We start from the raw sequence: 20,852 nt of genomic DNA on the forward strand, positions 1-20,852 counted from the left end.
TCCTAAACCATCTCTAGGTATGATCTTGTTGGATTTCATTAACCTTCTCTTTTCCTTTCTCATTTGATCCTCCATTACCAACCAGTGGATTTCTGCTTCTATAGAACTTAGCAATATGTCCAACCTCATTACATGCATAACATGTAACATTGTTCTTTTGAATTTCTTTGCTAAAACCAGTGTAATTGCTTGACCTGCACTGATTAGCCATATGTCCAAATTTTCCACATGCATAACACTTAACATTCATTCTGCAATCTTCTATCTTATGACCATACTTGTTACATTTAAAACATTAACCGAGAGCAAAATCAGGGTTCTGATTTGCTCTACTTCTACATTACCTAGCCATGTGACCAAATTTATTACAAACAAATCATCTACCATTAAATTTCTAAGCATTAACCTACCTTACCCATGCCTTATGATTTTGATCTTCATTTGCAGTACGAAACTCTATCCTTGTTCAAATCCAAGTCCACTAGAATCTCCACTCTGCCTTTGTCTCTTCAATAACTCATCTAGTTGTGCTGAACTAATTTTGAATTTTTCTTTATACTCACTTGCAATAGTCAGATCATCTATCAGAATTATCATTTGTTTCTCAAGCTCTTGTTCATTACTCTGGGATTGTCCTAAATCAGTTCTCAGCATATCATTTTCATGAATCAACCTATCACATTCTTTAAATTTGTTCTTCAGAGATACAATAAGATTTTCTTCATATTTCTTCTGGTCCTCAATCTCCTTAAACAGCCTCATAGTTATAGCTTGCATTTCATTTCTCATAACCATATTTTCCTGAATCAATTTCAAACATCTCTCATTAAGTGTATCTTTCTCATCATTATCCTTATTCTGCAAAAGTTCCTTCCTCCTACCCTAAATAGATGAGAGTCTCTCCTATAAGACAAGAATGAATTTTTGAGAAGAATTCAATTCATCATGTAGCTTCAATTTCTTCATCCTTTCAGCATCATAATCTTCAAGTGCCACCTCAAGTTTCTTCTTCAAACTCATATCCATGGATTCCTGATTTAGGATCTTCCTCAAGTTGTTAAACTTCCTCTACGGCACAAGGATTTGATACCAATTGTTGGAATCCAAGAACACTGAGAGGGGGGGTGAATTAGTGTTCTACTAGAATGATCAATTTTAACCTTATTAAAATATGCATACACCAACTGGTATAGAGGTACATATAGAATTAAAAGAAGTAAAGCAACCAATAAGCCAATCACACAAATGAATACCATAACACACAGAATTATATGTGAAAAACCTCAAAGAGGAAAAACCAAGGTGGGATTTGTGAACCACAATATCAATCCACTGGCCATATGAAGAGATATTACAAAATATAGGGGCCTGCGCTTGCAAGAAGGCTTACAGCCTAGAGCACATCGCTCAATCATAAAAGGAGCCTCACTGACTACATACAAATATAGACTACAATCTGGAGAAATGATTGAACTACAAAGATAGCATCTTCTATGACTAAATACAGTTATGGTTAACCTCTGTCTATTCTGGTATGAAACCCTTAACCCTATACCAGAATAACCCTTACATAAATATCCTCACATACATGATCTCTCTTATATATTTTGCATTATATAACATTATCATATTCTTCTATCCATCCATTATTTCAAAATGATCTAACCAACCAGCCTATATACCCTTTACAATTCATCATGCCTTATGTCGACTTACAAAGATAATTAAAATATGAATATACATGTCGGCTCAATAACATAAATACATGAATATCAAAAATAATTGCCGATGTCGGATCCAAAAGATGTCGGCCTCCAATACCGATAACCTGATTTTAAACCATGTCCGCCTGCATTGCCAGTAACCAAAGAATTCCTTCCAACCTGTCGGTGTCGGTGTCGATGCTAATGAAATATCTGTGAAGTGCCTTTCAGTACACAACTGAACCAAGTTTCCATCAATGACAACATATTGAAACCAACCAATTGAGTGTCAATTTCCAACACAAAGTCTCACTTAATTTTTGAAGTCTGATTTTACATCCTTGAAACCTTATCTGATCCAATTTTCATATTTCAAAGCCTAATTTTTAGAATTTTGTAGGGTCTCAATTTCATCTCTAATCACTCTCTTATTTGTTCCTTGGGTGCAAATCTAACACTTGCATGCATTGGTGGAATTGAGGTATGTACATGTATAAAATCAACCATGAGCACATATTAGGACTTGCTATACACCAAAGCAAGAGGTAGGGTAAATTTTTAATCTCTTCTTGCATAAATCCGGGAAAAAATTGCACTTGTGTATGCACAAGATTGAGAAATAGTGACATTGGCACTTGTTTATGAATAAACTAAAGTGCCTATTAGACCTCTTGTTACACAAGATGCTGAGCATATTAGATAGGTTGGCTTGCATAACTCTCCCTCATGAGTGCATCCTAACCTTTGGCTTGCATAAAATTAAATGAGTGTAAAGCACATTATAGATCAATGCATGCACCAGATTGAGCATACATTGCACTTGTACCAAAACAAAAGTTTATATGGGAATATTCTAGATGGGGGAGTGAAAAAATTTGTACAAGTTAGGTGGGGTTGATTTCTCCTTAAAATATTTTTCGCCTCCTCTTTATTTGAGCGATAATGACATTCCTATACACGTAAGATCAGGGTTGGGCACACTTCACGGTTTGCATTGCATAAATGAAATAGTGACTTTGAGGATTTGGTATACATAAGAATATAAGGTGAGCACATATAAGGGGTAAGATTACGTAAAGTTTTTAGAGTGTATACTAAAGGTTATATGCACAAGTTGCCTCCTTAGAGTATATTTTGAATGTTTGGACTGCACCAACATGGGTGCAAGCTAGATCCCCTTTGATGGAATTAAGGCACCTTGATGCAACACCTATACCCTTAAGAACTTGTTCATGAGGTTGGGTTTGTCATTAATGCACAATTTGCCCCCCTTTACCTCGCACAAATGTATACATGAAATGAGGGGATTGATCCTTTACTTATTCAAATTTTCACACATGTTTCGTCACCTTGGTCCTACACAAATTCATCCTTGCAACTCATAACCTTAAGGTCATGTATTTGCAATTCATAATGGAACTACAAGCAAACTTAGACTACTTCTTCACTTGAAACCCACTCCACACAACACCCCACGCTCTGACAACTTAGCAACTTTGCAACATGAAAATGTTGACAACTTCCCTCAAATTTGACATTTACAAAAGATACTTCCTTTCACAATCAAAAGTTAACTACTATGAGACTATTGCCAATCTTGAAGATAACAAAATAAAAATACCTAATCTAAAAGCAAAAACAAAAAGGGGTCCCAATTTGCAATGGGGTGTTGCATGAAAGAATCACAACAAATACCACACTAAATTCAACCCTAAGCCTAATCTTAATTGAATATTAAACCAAATAGAACACTAAACCTAACTCTAACAATACACTAAATCAAACCCAAACTCTTAACCAAATTGAATTATATCCATAATCTTGATTGAATTTGAACGCTAACCCTTATCTTAATTAAATTATAATGCTAATTGAAGTCTAATTTTAACTCTTAATATACTATAACCATAATGTTAATCTTTATTAAAAATTACCAGAAATTTTAACCTAACCCTACCCCTAATTGAAAATTCACCATAATCCTTATACTAACCCTATTTTAACCCTATTTTAACTATTTTTATCTACTCCTATCTTGAATAAATTTTTAAAATCACAAGCATTGTACCTAACCATGACCCTAAAGAAAAGTGTACCCTAAACCTAACACTAAACCTAAAACTAATTCAGTATTAAACCAAATTAAACCCTAACCCTATACCTATACTAAATTGAATGATAAAAATAAAGCTAAATCGGATTGAACCTTAAACCTAAGCCTAACTCAAATCAAATTGAACCTTAACACAACTAATTTGAACCTTAACACTAAACTGAATTGAAATCTTGCCCTAACACTAAACTAAATTGAACCTCAAACATATCTCTAATTCAAACCCTAACTCTACTTCAGAATTAAATTGTATCTCTAATTCTAACACTAACCTAAACCATAAACCATAACCTTAAATCTATCTCTAACCTAATCCCTAACATTACTCATAAAATTAACCCTACCTATAATTGAAACCCTAACCATAACCCTAATTTATCTTTAAATCTAACACTATTCTTAATTCTAACTCTAATAAGAATTTTATTATTAGGGTTAGGGCTTAATTGAGCTTAGGGTTAGATTTTAATTATACTTAGGTTTAGGGTAAGGATTCAATTAAAGTTACTACTTAATTAGAATTACAATTAGATTTTAATTATGTTTAGATTCAAATTAAAATTTAATTTAGATAAAGGTTTTTGATTAAGATAAAACGGATTTTACAGGGAACCAAAACCCAAATCCAAAAAACAACTGATACAGTCCAAAACCAAAAGCAAAATAATAAAAAAACACAGCCCCACAAAGCCCTGCAATAAAAACTACACTTAAGCACCGAGCAAACGAACTAAAACTTAAACATAAGCTCCTAAAAGCTCCTGATTTTTCTGCACAAAATTTTTCTTGATATTTTCCAGCTCCTCCACGATGTTCCTGGTAGTGGTCTTCTCTTTAACCCTGATACTAGTTCTTGTAGATAGACCTGTTGAAGCCTGAACCTCTAGAATGTTGTTGATCAGCTGAACCTGATGAATTTTCATTTTTCATTCAGCTTCTTAATACCTTTCACACTGTTATTCATAGCTTTTTTCCTTATCTCTGCCAGATTCTTGAGATTTCCTTTAACGACAACCAACTCTTTTTACAGACTGGAAATTCTAGAATCATGCTCCATTTTAATGACCTTGACATCTTCAATTAAATTTTGAGTCTTTTTCAGGAGCTTATCAGTTTTGTTGGGCATTGGAGTCTCGGTGAAAGTGTTAATAATTTCGGATATTCCTTGTTTGATCACACTGATTTCAATGTGATCAGTGTGTAATGATATTTATAGAGGGGGAAAGAAAATGGAAGAGAAAGTGTTTGTGAATTGCTTGGTATCTGGGTGGCAGGGAAAGGAAAGGAAAGGAAAGGAAAGGAATGGCTTCGAATGGCGCTGTGGTTGTGAATTGTGACATTTGCAAAACCCGCATCAGGGACCTCTGTCCTGAGTGTGAGGTGAATCAGAGCAGAGAAGGATGTGCAGTTGCATGGGGAACATGCAACCACGCCTTCCACTTTCACTGCATATCAAAGTGGTTAGCGGCACATCACACCTGTCCTTTAGATGACACCGAATGGGAGTTTCAGAGGTTTGAAGGTTAAGGGTTAATATGCCTCTCAATATCTTTCACTCTTATAGTGCTCATACAAAATAAATCCTCACAAGTATGAAAGTTAGAGTTAATATGCTTCTCAATATTTCAATCTTACAATGCTTATAATCAAATAAATTCATACTTCGTTTCTACAATGTTTAATTACTTCAGGATGTGTAAAGTGTTTCAGTCTTTTTGAAAAATTTATATTTATTTATAATTATAAATTCAGTCTTATAATATCTATATAAAATAAATTTATAGTTATGCATACGTGTTTCTCATAGAAGATATTATAATTTATAAAATTTATCTCACTTTTACACTTCATACTTATTATCAAATATTTAAAGTGCAATGATTAATTATTTCATGATTGTGTAAGGTTTAGATCTTTTCAAAAATTCATATTTACTTACAATTAGAAATTCAGTCTTACAATGTTCATACAAAATAAATCCATACTCAGTTCATGCATGTTCATCATAGAAGATATTACAATTTATAAAAGTTATCCCAGTTCCATTTAAGCTTTTAAAGAATCAATTTTCATGTTGATTATCAAATTGTTTGTTATTTGAAACCCAGTGTTTAATTATTTCATGATTGTGTGAAGGTTTGGATGTTTCAAAAAGAAATATTTATTTATAATTATTTGTTAATCTGAAAAATGCATTTCCATGCTCTAGTAATATCTTTTTTTCCTTCTTTCACACTTCTAGTGAGTAGTCTTTAAGGACTTAGATTCAAAAAGAAGAGAATGCTGATGAAAAAAGAAAAAACGCTTTTTAATGAACTTCATATTCTAGTAATATCTTTTTTTCCCTCTCTCTCACTTCTCATGACTTTATGTGAAAATATCCATCAATATCCATTTATCTTTATAGATTTCACTTTTCATTTCTTTATAAGATAATAAAGTGCAAGTTGAGATAAACATAATCATAATGTAGTGGCATTGACATTGTTGGAGCAAAGTTCTCTCTTCCAATTGCTTTGCTAAGAATATCTATTGGTTGTTCCATATAGGCATGGATGGTGAAATGAGTTGGCCTTTGAATGGATCCTTATTCCCTTCGGTGATTTGTAATAACTTCGAAACCGATTTCGATGAGCATGGATGGTGAAATGAGTTGGTCAAATATGCAATTAACCCGCATAAAGCTGATTGAGCCACTATTTGCCATCTTAACCCGTGGAAAATGGTAGCTTTCAAACAGTGTATGGATGTCCATCAAAGCAAAATGGAAGGCTCAAGAGTTGTTCGACACCAAACCTCAAAGATATATCATCCCATGGAATACAATGATTACAAGCTCAAATTGATGTGTTCACACATATTTAGAAAGTTGTTCAGAGTTATGCACAATTGGTTAGTGCAAGTGACTCAAATAACGATGCTATGCTGCGGGATTTTGGATCCCAAAATAGTTTTGTTACCGTGGATCCTAAAACTTTAGCTTGTTAGATTAAAAGAAAATTATTTTGGATGGTATGCAAGTAATGATTCAAATACAATGTGAGACCTTAGTGAAGTAATTTGGATTGAGTTCTTTGATTTGTGTGCTAGTTGACCCGATTTGATTGCAATTTGTTTCATCGACTCATGTTCTAGAATAAGGGTGGATCGAATGATAACTTGAAGTAGTAGATTCCCTATATGAAGATTAGAATGGGAGGAAAGATTTTAATTTCAAAACTCGATATCAGATGGTTCTAAAGGTGTAGATATTTCTGTATGGAGCTGCACTTAGCATTGTAAGCAGTAAGTAAGCAGAGAGTTGATGATGAAAGGGTTACAAACACAAAAGATAAAAAAAAATTGATATCGAGTCTTTTCTTCAATGTAATGGGTTTTAAATTGTCTTTTTTAATTAAAGTTAGTCTTTTGACTTTATCTTTGTAAAAGTTAGGTATCTTCAAAAAAGTAGTTATCTTAAGTGGATTAGATAGGTAGTTAGAGTAAGTAGTTGCGAGGTAGTTATTCTCTCAAGTCTATAAATACATGGCTATCCCATTTGTAAAAGGGACTCTTACAGAGAAGAAACTCTAAAGATTTTTTAGATAAATTTATGATAACTTTTTGGGTTTCACTACATTTCAAGAAAATAATGAAGAATACATTTTGGTTTGTGTGTTCTAAATGTGTTCATCAGTTATTATCGCTAATTTCTGGTATGTCAAATTGGTGAACTCTTTATGCATATGTGCAAACTATTGATAATTTGTGTAATTAATGTAATGATATGCAAACAGACTTTGGTATCTCAGTTTAAGTGTGTTGAAGTAGTTGATCTCTTCATTTGTTGAGATCCATCATCCTTCATTCATTGTCATTGCGCATCTAAAAATATGTGCTTATGACCCCTTTGTAAATCTTATTAGTTATGGATTCCTATTTGGTCCTTGTATGGCTTCCAGTAGGGTTTCTGTTATTTATCTTCCTTCAGTTTTGTGTTACCTCCTTTTTGTACTTTCTGGATAAAAATGCACAAAAATCCTAAAAAAAATCCATCATACGAGGGAGCTGCCCCTCTCAAATGCAGAGGAAGATTTCTGTTTCATTGCAATCTCTCCAACTCTTGGAATGTTTGCCACTGCTCTTCAGAGAAACAATTGTAGTGACAAATTTGTTTACCAACAATGCCTTTCTAGATTTTCAAAAAATCATGATCCTGGATGTATAAAGAAACCTAAAGTAGATTTCCCATCTTCTAATTCACCTACATAATCAAAATCAGAATATCTATAGACACATAGTAATGAAGGTATCCCAAATAAGTCATTTTAAATCCTTATTTCATTTCTTCTTTCATTATTGTAATATAACTTTTATTGTTCCTGATTAGAAATAGATCATTAAGCAATTAGATATTAAACAATTAGATATATATATGTCCTATCAACCGTAATATAATGATTTGAAATCTCGCAAATTTTGTCCTTAATGGTTGACGACATATCGATCTACTTCATTGATATGGTTTTAATTTATTTCTTATCAAAGTTTGCAAGTAATTTTAGTTATATAATGGTTAGCTTAGATTGGCATAGGAAGATTCATATTTGATTTGAAACCCACAAGAAGTTCGTCCAGTTTTCTTCAAAAGGAAAACTATCCACGCGATTCACTTTAAATCCTTTTGAATCATGCGAGATCTCTCCAAGCTTCGAGTACACTTATCTATCATTTAATATCATGTAATCAATCAATTGTTTTCTCTGAATGCATCAAACATGTTCGTTTAGATTATTTATGAGAACTATTCGTGTGACTGTTCTAGACAATTGAAGTCAGATTTGGGAATTCTTTCCTGTAATTCATGGCAATTCAGTAGGAATTCTTCAAATTGCCAGCAAAGACGTCAAAATATATCACACAACTTTTTCATTGACACAGGCTTTTCCCTTCATTGTGTGAATGTAGAACACCCCTCTATGTAAAAATATCAAGAAATTTCATGGTTTTCTTATCATACTCTCTGTATAATTTTAAATAGGAAGAATAGCGTAGAGAAATATGTATTATGACTTTAATGATCCAATTTACTTCTTTTATTATTCGGAGTCAAACTATAACAAGTAGAGCTGAAAATCCTCAAAATGTCAAAAAAGAAAAAACCAAATTACACTTTATATGGAGTCACCTATGAAGAAAAGATGAAAGGGATGTATTGTATTTATTAACTATTATTTTTGCTACTTTTCTCAAAAAATTGAGTATGTTTCTTTGAAATATAACATCACCCTTATCATAACTATAATTATACTCTATGCTGACAATAAAGTTTAGATTCAAGGTGACTCTTTCAACATCATAAATTGTTTGAAAGGCATCTACAATCTCTCTTGGACCATCCAAAGACTTATTGTGAATTATTTGGAAATAATTAACATTTTGGATGATTTTCGTGTATCCCATATTTATAGGGAAACAATGTTGCAGACCATTTTAATAACCTTGGTGTCATTAATGTTTCTAGATATCTGTGGGGGATGAATGACCCTCTTCCCCTTGAGATATTTTTTCTGATTTACAATGATCTTGTGTTTGTTAATTTAATGGCCTTTTAGCATTTTTATTTTTTATTCCCATATTATTTCTTCTTGGGAATTGGAAGTATAGGATCCTTCTCGATCTTTATTACATTTTATATGAGCTTTTATGGTTTACTCTACCTTTACAACTAATGATTACTACTTGTCCTCTCCCTTTGCACTCTACACGGATTGTGGGTGTTTTTTGTTTTACCCCAACCTCGTTTGGTCCCATCAATTTCTTGGATAATTCCGTTGCTTTCCCTTGCCATTTTACCCTATTTATATCATTCTGGTCCCACTACCTCTATGGGAGGGGATAGATTTTGAATGGAGCCTAATTCTTGTGAGATATGGAAGAAAATGCCCTCAATTTGGAGTAAATTGGAGGTGGGTGGGATCACCTCTTTCTTGGAATGGCTCCATGGTCATGATCCTTTGGAAACCGAGGCTTTTCTTAGTGGATGGAAGATTGGTCCCTCTTGGATTATAAGGTGGACCTAGTGGTCTCTAAAGACTTGACTGTGGAAGTTACTTGCTTTTGCTATGAGGGAAGGAAGATTTATAGAGACAAGAAGGCATCCAAGGAAGCCATTGCTCAATTTTTCAAGGAGGATGAGTTTGAAAAAGTGGAAAGAACCAAGTCTGAGGACTACAAGTGTGGCACCGTCAAACCTTTTTGGGGAGAGATAGATGAAGCTATTATGGGGTACTTCACCTTGGATGGCTGTTTCACTAGTTTATTTGGGTATCATTTTATTCTGCTACATCACTTTCACCTTAGGCATAGGGTTTCATTTTCATTCTACCTTGTTTCCTCTCTTACTACTAGCATTAATGAGCATAGAAAAAATTCCTCTTCCCCAATCCTCCATGAAGGTCTAATCCTCCTCATCAAGGGTTTGATCGTTCTCCTTAAGACCCCCATGGGGAAGTGTAAATTGGATTATGCCTAAAATGTCATAGTTTACTCAGATATCTCCACTAACTCTAACAATGAGGCCTTCGATGAAGAGGCTCGATATCACATTGATAACAAAAAGAAGCCCTCATCCAAGAAGCAAGCTAAGAAAGATCCCTCTCTTTCTTGGTCTAAGGGTTTTCAAACTAAGGAGGATGAGGTTGAGCTTGTGTTTCCCATTAGGCCTTGCCCATCTGAAGATTTTTTAGAGACTTCTCAAAACATTAAAAGGTCTGGGTGAAGCATCCTTGTTGATATTGGGGATCCATCAGACCATTGCAAAGGTAAGAAGGGCTCTTATGCTAAAAAACACATAACGGTGAGTGTTGATGTAGGTGGAAGTGCCAATGTGGATGACGAGACTCCCCTTTTTTATAAGAATTTTTGGGAAGGGATGGCGGTGGATAGATATGTAGACCTTAAGGAGGATGGCCTACACACTGGTCTTGATCCCCATGAGGGTGCTAACGAGGAGATCCCTAGGGATATCCTCTAGAATTCCTTTGAGGATGTGGAAATTCTGCTTTCGAATTTTGTTGATGGTCAGACCAAGTTGGCCAACTGGATGGTCTCTCAGATTATGGATATCAAAAATAACCTTTTCTCCCTCTCTAACAAGGTAGAGAATCTTCCATTGATAAGGAATATGGGTATTGATAATATGGTATTATGGACTCTAACAAAATTTTGGATCTAATTAAAGTTGTTGCCAATGATGTGAAGCACTTGAAGTTCAATTAGGACAAAAGAATGAGCTTTCTAGAAGGTATGGTTGTGAAGGTAAACAGTAAGCTTAATATTGTGGTTAATTTTTAGCAATGAGGTTGTTCAAAGGAATGCTAACAGTCTACGCATGTTATATGAAACCACCTAAACCCTGCAAATGGGAAAGAAAAAAAAAAGAAAAAAAAATTTCCAGTGTTGATGATACAAAGGTGGAGGCTATTGATCTTGCTGGTAGTTCTAGGGACAAGGTTTCGTCCAAGTCATAGGGGCTCTCCTCTAAGACCTGTAGTCATTATAGGGTTGTTGATGATTTGGACCAAGTGATTAAAGAGGCCATGAACTTGCATGACTAAATCATATGAGAGGATATGGAGGTTGCCAAGATTTTAAAAGATCTTCAGTAGGTCGATTAAGGCTTGTACCCCATTTTGCTTTTTACTGTTGTTGTTTTTCTCTTTCTTTTCAGCAAAGAGGTAAACCCCATACCGTGATATTAAAATATAGATATATAAAATATATAATACAATAGACCAACACTATCAAAATCTTATCCCAAAATGATAACCAAGTCCAAAAATAGAAGCATAGACAAAATACAACCTGCCTCAATAGATTTGACCTTATGACCACCGTTGACACATATTGAACTCTCTATACATATACCCAAGATATAATCCATATTAGAAAACTAGATTACCCCACATCCATCAACCTTTCACCTTTATAAAATATATCCTTTGTTTAAAGGTACCCATTAAGAAAAAAATATCTCGTACACTAGCAAAAATAAAGTATATTAATGAACTAACTAAGAAAAGAACTGCAAGTCACCAACATAATAGCTTCAACATCGGTATTTGAAGAGGATTATATATTTACTTCACTTTTGAACTCACTGCATATTTTTAAAGCAGGATATTTTCAATTTCATCCTCACGTGCTAAAGTTGCATTCTATAAAACTGGCGAGCAATCTCGTCTCATATGCATTTATAACATGTAGTAGCTTACATCAACTCGACTAAAAAGATTCCTTCCACCAAATGCAAACCATGCCACCATGAGCCCAAACTGTGGAGTGCACACTTTTCACTTTACAAATGCCCAACTAAAAATAAAGGTCCTCCCCAAAATCCACCAAATGATAATAATAAAGAAAAAATCCGCAACCCCATGTCCTCCCCAAAATCTACCAAATGATAATAATAAAGGTCTTCAAGACGAAAGAAACTTCACTTTATAGAAGCCCAAGACCATTTGAGAGAATGGATAATTGCTTGAACCACGACAGGGAAACACAATTCAGGTACGTAAATAAGCTTAAATTTGACCTCAATAAATCAGCATGAATACTCTTCAAAAAAAAAGGTAGAGTTCTATAAGATCAATGTATAATAATTATCCATAGTCCTAGTGCCACAAAATCCTTTCGTGATGCAAATATTTCTCCTTTCCAACTGGTTAAATTCCTTATATCGAATACCATTGTCAATAGCCCAACTGGGTAAACGATGTACAATACCATTAACTTCCCTAAAACAATGCAAAATTTCAAACACTGCGAATTTGTCTAGGAGCATTTTGACTTCACCGAAATGATATTTAAGTAGCCAATTTTTAGAATCTCTTGGAAAATATATTTATTACCACCATGGAAACTCCTTCTATCTAAATTTTACTCACACCCTTCTGAAGAGCTAATTGTAAACCTAACTTAAGGGCAGAAAACTTTGCAAGATTATTAGATTCTATTGGCAAACTATTGCAAGATGACATCACTACTTCTCCAACCTTGTTATGCAATACCACACACGCTCTTGAGACCCCTAAATTTATACTTGATGCATGATAAAAAATTCATCTTAACAAAGGAAGGGGAAGGAGGTTTCCAACTGCTATGCATCCTCTTAACATTTTTGGTAGTGAAGAAAGAGGCCCCTAATTTGGGGGTTGAGAAAGACTATCTTTAATATAAAATTGTCCCATGATTAAAAACTCTTTTGACTGGAATATACTTGAACAAATGTTCCATGACAACTTCTGAAAATGAAAACTCTATCCTAAGAGTCAATTTGTCAACATAATAAATCTTCTTATGAAAAATCATGTTATTTCTCTCGATCCACACTTTTCAAATCAAAATAGACGGGATAACAATCCAAATGCTTAAGAAAGTAGTTTTTGAGAATAGGGAGGACTAGCATTGGAACAATTCAAGAAGCTTTTTAGCTCTAGGACCACTCCAGCCTAATCTATTTTGGAGCCACAACCAATAATCCTAAGTAGAAGGACAATTCAAGAGATGGTATATGTCTTCATAACAAATACCACATAATACACAAGAGAACATTATTGTCATACCTAGCCTATCCAACCTCGTCAAGGTTAAAATGTGATCTTGTAGTGCTAACCATGAAAATGCACCATCCTTTGAGATACAAGGATTAGACCAACACAACTTAGCAAGCCAATCCAATCTCTGAGTATGTTACATAAGATTCATGTAACCAAACAGCTAAACAAGACCAATCAATAATCTTTGTCTACATAATTTCGTCAAGCTTATCAGAATAAATAATGATCCTCTTCACTAATTCCCCCTTGGAAATTTTCTTTAACTCCATTGGGAACTATATGGAAGCTATAGATTTCCAAACCACCTTAGGAGGAAATGCTAAAGGATAAATATAAAAGTAATCAAATTTTGTAGAGCCCCAACACTCCTTTAAACAACCTTTGATTTTCTCTACGCCAGGAATGCAATCCATGGGTCTATGCCTATTCCAAAATTCCTCCCAAAACATGACTTTCTTGCCATTATTTACTACCCAAGATAAATGTGGAAGAAGGACTTCTCAAGAGGCTCAAATGAAGTTCCAAATCTTAGAGCTTTTTGGAAGGGTTTTGAGGGTGAAAAATTATTCTCTTTCTAGAGAATCCAAGTATTTATTTCTCATTACCCTACCCAATGTGGAACTAGAGTTGGAATAAATCCTTTATACTGAATTTGGCACCAGGAGCTCTATTATGTGCTTCAAGATTTCATATCCCAACACCACCCCACTGCTTAGCTGAACATATCTTATCCCATGCCATAAGAGGAATTTTCCCTTTTCTTTTAAGATTATCATCCCATAAAAAATATTTTGAAATGTCTTGGAGTTTCTTAAGGATACACTTTGAAGAGCTTAAAATGGACATAATATATAAAGGGATAGCATTGAGGATAGCCTTTATCAAACCAACTAGAGAAAGCCACTTGACTTTCCAAGAATTGATCCTATTTGTAATGGAAGTCACTATGCTTTCCAATAATTTTGGCTTGTTCCCTCCAGAAAAGAATGGGATACCCAAATATTTGCATGGAAATTTTGTGACATTATAGTTCTAAAATGAAATTAGATGTTTGACATGTTCAGGCACATTAAGGAATAATATTTTTTGACTTGATAGGATTAACTTCTTGGCCTATATGTGACATATGAAGAAAAAGAAACATCCCTCCACACGTGGAATAGAGAAGAAGAAAGATGGATACCATTAATTTTCACTTATTGGAGAAACACAACATCAAGTTTCCAAGTGGCTAATGTTTCCTTCAGTCCATATTTGTGATGGGGGAGAGAAATCCCCCTAACATTCTGATGGGATGGGGTATGGGATAGACTAGCCTAGTCTATGTAGCTGGATCCTTTCCTTGGATCACCTGGTGTTCTCCTCACACCCTAGGGTCTCTAGGACTCCCTTTGCTTGAGGAATACCCTGACCTTGCTCAATCCACCCACCAAAGGGTTGCTATGTTGCTGCTAAGGTCTCACCTACTCATGAGACCCAAAACCCCTTACTATGGCTAATAAGGGTTAAGGCTTGTTCCACACTTTTCAAGGTCTTAGCAAGGTTAAATCAGATCTCAAACCATGTTTTACATCCCTCCATGTGCCCCCAAGAAGTTGCTACCTTCATCCTTTCTACTAATTTCACTATTTTGTGTTTTTGCTTACAAAATAGGGCTACAAGGATTAGGACCAATTAGGCCTCCTAACCGGTCTTCTAGGGCTCCCTCTCACAAACGATGCACAAAAAACCCTAATTCCCAAAATGGACTGCCATTCAATTGGCAAGGGCTCAAGGATTTTCTAGGTTTTGGGCCTCCAAGTGGCCGTAAAGTGCCTAGGGCGAATTTTGGGGTTTCTAAGGGTTTTGTGGTCTGCCTGGGTCACAGCGAAGGTTTTGTGTTTTAGCCACCTTTTTTGGATTGGTGGAGGCTCCTCCTTCACACCAATGATGCTTCTAACACTCCTCTACACCTCCCCAAAAGGATGTACTCTCCTCTATCCAACCTTTCTCTCCAAGACCTCTGCAATCTAACCTCTCCTAACCGGGCACTGTCCAGTCTCGCCTAGGAGTGGGTCTTTGCTTGGTCTTCCTACATTTTTAAGGGACCTTCTTGTTTTTCAGTATGGTACAAGGTTTTCACTCTCATTCCCCATGGTTTAATGGTGGTTCCACAATAGGGAATGGAGTTATGCGGCCATTTTCACAATATTGTCCAAAACTGGACAGTAAGAAGACAATTTACAAACTATTTACAAACACACTCAATCTGCAAATAAAAACCTAAAATATTTTCTTGAAATGAAAGTATTTACACCATGGAAAACATTCCATAGAGTTTTGGATGTCTCTCAATCCATTAACTTGCTTGTTTTCTTCATTCAAACTGACTAGTAACAGTTTTACAGTCTCAGTCTGATCTTTTTGCTAGGGCCGTACAAAGTCTGACATCCAACCCATGAATTTAGGGTTTTTAACATTTTATACTACCCATACCTCGATCGGCATGCCACATTCAGGGTTGTCCATGCCAACCTAAGGATTTTGACATCATGGTGGAAAAGTTGTTTGACAACTTTTAAAAGTTGTCATCCAACTTTTGAGCAACTTTCCCAATGTTGCTCTTCATGACTCCTAGACCCACAATGGGCCAACCTAAGGACACCACCATGATATGAAGGACCCCTAAACACCTCCAGGACACACATACCCTCTATTTTCAAGAAAATCACAATCTTGACTTATGACACCTAAGATCTCCTCTAGGACCCTACCTAGGACCTATGAGCATATGGCTCATTATTTTTTGTTCAATGGCTTCTAAAGAAGCATAACACCAACTAGACAAAGAAAGAGAAAGAGTTTGGAAGGGTGCTCCTGCACCACATTCCAAGACAAAATTCTAAAATTCATGGCAAAGAGGAAGTGGAAGGATCCTCTTCCTGAGGCAAGGCTTCATAATGGTTAGCAACAACAATAGACTGATCAACAAAACCCAAATCCTCATTATTAGGATGTGGAGATCTTGATCTTTGTCTTGCTGGATGAGCCCTTTTAAGGTAATCCTTATCCATATTCTTAGGAGAAGGGGACCAAGAGATATTAACCTCACAGAAGGTTCTACCGAGGATACATTGCTATCCATAGATTTTAGATTAGAATGAGATGAAGACTGATTTAGCCTTTGTTGTGCAACTGTACTCTTTTTTACTATTGGCTCGGATGCTTCTTTTCTTTTCCTTACTATTCTCCACACACCCTCCATAACAACATCTGTGTAAGAATAGGACATGTTATTAGAAGTTTCATTATTATGATCAATGATATTATTTAAGCTTTGGGCATGTGTGGGTTATCGAAAGAAGATGCAACTAAATGCTAATTGTTAATTTGTTGCCTGGGCTGAGTAAAGACTTGAGGCTGATTAGTTTTATTCCTTTTGGCTAGGAAATCTCTTATCAAACGACCTTCTTGTCAGTCATAAAAGAATGCATTAGGTTTGTTAAGATAAACTAGAGGTTGAAAAAATCAAATCCAAGACCAATAAGCTCAATGTTTTCAGGTAATTGATTGTTTAGGTCCATCTCAACACACAGCCTTGGGTGTACCCTTAAACTAGAAAATTTATCAGAATAGTTTTTGTACCGAATGACCCTACCCAATTGAGCAACTATTTCTCTCAAAAAGGGTCTAAAGGCTAGGTTTAGAAAGGGGAGCTCTACCCACATAGGGTATTGAGATCAAGAATGACCTTTAGGGGGGAAGTCCAATTTCCATGCTTGAAGGTAGAAAATTTGTCCACATATTATCCATGTTCCATCCTAGAGAACAACCTGAGCATGGGTAGCATTTTTCAACTTGCGAGATACATAGCCTTTCCCTAGACCCTTCAAAGATTCGATCTCCCAACCCCTATTCTCCCAATTAAGTTTTTCCCACTTATAAAAATTATATTCAGCAGGGACACCTCTTAAGAAGAACAAAATGACTAATCTATGTTGACATCTGACAATAGAACCCACAACATCATTCAGGAGGATAAATTCTAGGGTTTTACCTGTATTTTTGCCATTTTTCTCCTCCATTTGTGAGTTATTCATTTCTTCATTTTCATCTCAAGGTTCTTCAACAATCTTTGCAACATACTCTACCTCAATCATGGCCGCATTTCCAGTTTCTCCAGCAATAACTTCTTGAAGTGTCCTATCCTTTGAATGACTCCCTCTTGATTCTTCTTTTAGCCTCATTCCTCCATTAACAATACCAAGAAAATGAGTATTTAGGGCTTCCAAAGTTGCAAAAAATTCCCTTTTTCTCGTTCTTTTTCATAGTTGTGGCAGCCACAACACCAAGGAAAACAACCCTATGTCTGCCCTCCTTCACATTCTACTATGTTTTAACCTCTAAACCCTCTCTCAATCACAATGAAACTATCTTAGGGTAAGCTCGTTCATGGACACTTCCAAAAAACTCTTTGTTTCTCCTTGCCTTCCTTATAGATATTTAATATAGAAAGTTCCTACAACATAACATTGTAATATTCTTTCATTGTCAAAAGAATGTCCTACCTACTACCTATCTTGGGCTTCCTCTCACAACTAAAACATCAAATATAGTTATTGGTTTACTGTCATGGAAAGGATTCTACCAAGTTGAAAGAGGCCTTTATGCCCCCCTTTTCCTTTAAAGTAAATACAAGCTCAACCTAGAAAAGACACTCATCTTATGAACAAAATCGAACCCAAAAAAAATCCCTAAGAAAGCATATCAAATGGAAAAGACTAGAATTGGAGTAAAGGAAATATAGAAGAAGCAATTTAGCTAGGGGTATATTAAAAGATGAGAAGAGTATAATTATCAAATGCAATACTAAAAGGGTGGGGATTGCAATCAATATCAAAGTTGGGTGTGGGTGGCATGTTGGACGTTTAAAAGAGCTATGGTTCAAGGCTTTTAGAAAGTAATTATTGAAGTGAACTATAAGTTGATTGTAAATCTTTTGAAGTCTTCTTCTCCTCCCTCATGAAAAAAAAAATGATTGATTGAAGACAACAGACTATTGTTATCCTTGTTGTTCCAATGTAAGACTTATCACACTTTTAGAGGTTAATAAATTAGTTTATGTTCTTGCTAATTTAGGCATGGAATTTAAAGAATGGGAACACTAGAAGTTTGATTACAATATTTTCCTTTAGATCAAGAAAATTATGTTTGAATATTAACAAATATTTCCTACTAATCATACCATGGATTAATTTCTCTACCTCATGGTTCTTGGCTTAGGTGTAAATATCTTAGGTTACTTTTTCTCATCATTATGAGATCTCTTCTCAATTTATGAATAGTTAAAGAGATGGCTAAACTCAAGTAGGCGATTTGAAAATTGAAGTGTCGAAAGGGTTAATTAGCCAAGTGATGGGTTTGATCTATAAAGGAGAGAAATTCCCTTGTCTTTGCCATAAACATGCTTATGAGGAGTATATAAAGAAGTTTCTAGAAGATGGGGAGTAACTCGAGAGGAATCAAAATGATTTTAGATATGAAGAATTATTTGCACCCTAGCTAATTTTTTATATTTCGTGTTATCATGTACTTCACATTAGAAGGCAGGTCCACTACGATCCACGATTATCGTTTCCCTCTTTTGAACCAACTTACACACAATCAACCTATTTTGTTTTTTTTTTGTTTTCTTCTTTACAAAAATGTGTTACAAAAGATACTTATTCACTTCTTCACTATGGGCTCATGTATATGCTCTGTACATTTTTTTTTGGCCTAATGGTTACTCCTTGTGTTAACCCAATGCCTCCTCAACATACATCTAAAAATCTGACCAAAACCCTAACTCCCATGTTATTGAGAGAAGTAAAAGTACTCTTTAACATACATGCATGCTATTTAACTATTGCATACCAGGTTAATATAATCTAAAGTAATTATTGTAAACTCTTTTTCTTTCTAAATTAATTACGTTTAAGCACTCAAATGTGCGAATGAAACGCTTCACCCTATCTTTAATGTCCTTAGCTTCTCTCTACTTGTAAAGTCACTTCACCCTTCCTTGGATTCCCATGCCAAATCGTACGTAACTCCCTGTATGCAAATTTTCATATCTCCTTCCTAATAATGCTTTATGAATCTCAGCGTTTCATTTAATCTTTCAATGCTTGACGATGAATTTGAAAGTCATTGAGTTCATGTGAAACCTACTAGGCGAAAGGACTTGCTAGTTGTCCTTATCCTTAGTTGTTCTCTACTTGTTAGTAATATTCATCTTTGAAATTTATCCTAAAGCATATCAATATCACTATATGTGCATTCCATTGTTAGTATTTGTTGTGAAATTCTTTGTACAGAAAGGAGACATTGCTTCATAAATTACTGTGTTGACGTGGACTAAGCAATGAGGAGGAAATTTAAAAATGAATGAATGAATGGTTTTTAATGACATCCATGAGACCAAATGGCCTAAGGGACCCACAGGTTCAACTTATCCCAATTTCAGATTCTTTTCCAATCTGGATCTTCTCTTGTGAATCTTGATTAAGAATTTTGGTGTTTTGTGAAGTCTTGACTCTTCAAAAAGCTCGTTCAGCCTATCTACTTTTAATTCATTCCCAAACTGGCTACGAATGTCTTCATACGTTGTACACTCCATAATGAAATGTCATTCTGTTGCTACTATCCTCTTGCTACAGAACAGGCATGCTCTTTCCTCCCACTCTTCTTTAGGAACCTTCCATCTACCAGATTCACATCTCAAATGGTGAGATCTAGTCCTTAATTGTGCAATTAGAATTTTGGCCTTACCGTTGATCACAAATCTCAAATATTTTATGTTCATTTCTCTATTTAATTAAATCCAATTTAATTGAATAATCCACATTCCTCTATTTAATTAAGTAAATTACTCAATTTATTTAAATTAAATTCAGTAGGCCTCTTTTTACCATTTAATGAATAAATCATTTTATTCAATTAAATCCTTTCTATCCACTTTTAATTAAATTCAAATTTAATTAAATAGTTATCCTAAATTGAATAAATCTAATTTATTTAATTTCCCCAATTACAACCAAATTGAATTAAATTCATTTTATTTCAATTAAATCCTATTATCCCTCCATCCACTTGCAAAATCCTACATCCCCCACTTGCCTCCTAAAACCTATTTCTAACCCCCTTCTAGGCTTCAACCACTTAATTTTCCAAGTCTCCCAGACCATTAATGGTTAACTCAACCCTCTAGCATGATTAAAGAACTTCCCTCAACTCAACCTCCATGTAACCCAAGGGTCTCATCAAACATTCATTGCTTTGACCATGGTTATCCCTTAATCTTTTGCACAAGAGTTTATCCTTTGGATAAAAGCTTTATCCAATGGCCAACCCTAATCTAATCCTAATCCTTACCCCCTAAGGTAACCATGAGGTCTTCTCAGGCATTTAATGTCT

The sequence above is a fragment of the Cryptomeria japonica genome, chromosome 6, assembly GCF_030272615.1.
Source record: "Cryptomeria japonica chromosome 6, Sugi_1.0, whole genome shotgun sequence".
Classification (NCBI taxonomy): domain Eukaryota; kingdom Viridiplantae; phylum Streptophyta; class Pinopsida; order Cupressales; family Cupressaceae; genus Cryptomeria; species Cryptomeria japonica.